At 41.9% G+C, this 1,565-nt stretch overlaps 1 non-coding gene across 1 annotated transcript; it reads left to right on the forward strand.

The window, feature by feature from the left end:
- Window positions 1-445: 445 nt before the first annotated feature.
- Trnak-uuu (transfer RNA lysine (anticodon UUU)) lies at window positions 446-518 on the forward strand. The gene has a single exon. It is a non-coding gene; the product is annotated as a tRNA-Lys (tRNA).
- The last annotated feature ends 1,047 nt before the right edge of the window (window positions 519-1,565 follow it).

The raw sequence follows: 1,565 nt of genomic DNA on the forward strand, positions 1-1,565 counted from the left end.
TCATCCCCCTCCGACTTTTCCTTCATGGGGAAAATCTGGCCGAAAGTTTCGACCCCCCAACCCCAGCCCCCCTCTAACGTTGTCCGATCGGGCTGAAATTCACAAGTTAAGGTCCCCTAGGGCCCAGGAGCTTATCCGCGAAATTTCAGCTCGATCTGATAACTCCTTCCCTGTTTCCCAGAAACCACGCATAGCCACTTAATGTTCATTTTCTTTTTTTTCTGCCACGCCTGCAGGTCACAGCCGACATCGGATCTGGATGTACGAAGACTCATTCGACGCCGAATTCTCCGAGTAATTTTCCTAAAAATTTCGTCGGAAAATCTTAACCCCCCGATTTTCTAGCTTAGAAAAACCCATTTCCCCATAAGAGCCCATGTTAATTTTTGAAATTCTTAAAAGTTACGAATATCAACATTCAACAACATAGGTTTGTTACTAACATGCCCGGTTAGCTCAGTCGGTAGAGCGTGGGACTTTTAATCCTAAGGTCAAGGGTTCAAGTCCCTTATCGGGCGGTTTTTTTTCACAAAATATGAAAAAAACTTCGTTTTCTTAAAGAGTTAAAGAGGCTGCGTCCCAAAGTCGAACCTTAAAAGGTACAGGAATTAGGAGAGGCAGTCCTAATTCCTGTACGAGGGGTACAGGAATTATTAAATTACATCCACCATGGATTGTAGAAAAACGTACAGAAATAATATGAGAAAAACTTCGTTTTCTTAAAGAGTTAAAGAGGCTGTGTCCCAAAGTCGAACCTTAAAACGTACAGGAATTATGGGAGGCAGTTGGGGGGCTGCCGCCCCCAAACCCCCCGCTTTTAAAGACTCTTTTGTACAGGTTTTTTGTTTTCTTAATTAAAAGAGGGCCTTTCCGAAGCCAAGAGTGGGGGGTTAGGGGGGCGGCAGCCCCCCACAACCAAAAATCTGTACAAGAGAGTCTTTAAAAGCGGGGAGTTTGGGGGGCGGCAGCCCCCCAACTGCCTCTCCTAATTCCTGTACGTTTTAAGATTTGACTTTGGGACGCAGCCTCTTTAACTCTTTAAGAAAACGAAGTTTTTTTCATATTATATGGTAAAGTGATGAAGGGATATTCACCCGAGTTAAGAGATTCTATCCCTTCCCTTGTAAGGAGTGGCAAATCATGTTGTATAACTTTTATGTCATATGAACGATCTTTTCTCAGGATGTCATATGTATTTTCGAGAATACAATTGATAAGAGCAACTTCACACTCCCTATCGAATTTGATGGTGGGAGAAGGTTTTGTCCAAAAATCACTTGTTTTGTTTAAATCCTTTTAGAGTGGATCAGAGTCATTGGACATGAATGTCACAGGGTCATTGGACAATTTATATTACACAGGCGTGAAATTGACTTACTTGCTGTTTTTATAAGTGCTGTCATGGTTGCATCTATACAATGTTCTCCACTAAACGTCTCAAAAAATCTTACCTATTGCATGATATTACTCGATTCTCTTCGTACATGGGCATAGGAGAAACAATGGCTTCATGTTCTTTGACGCGACTTAAATTCGATTGATCGTACATATCTATGAGTTTATCT

Source organism: Artemia franciscana, chromosome 13, assembly GCF_032884065.1.
Source record: "Artemia franciscana chromosome 13, ASM3288406v1, whole genome shotgun sequence".
Taxonomy (NCBI): Eukaryota; Metazoa; Arthropoda; class Branchiopoda; order Anostraca; family Artemiidae; genus Artemia; species Artemia franciscana.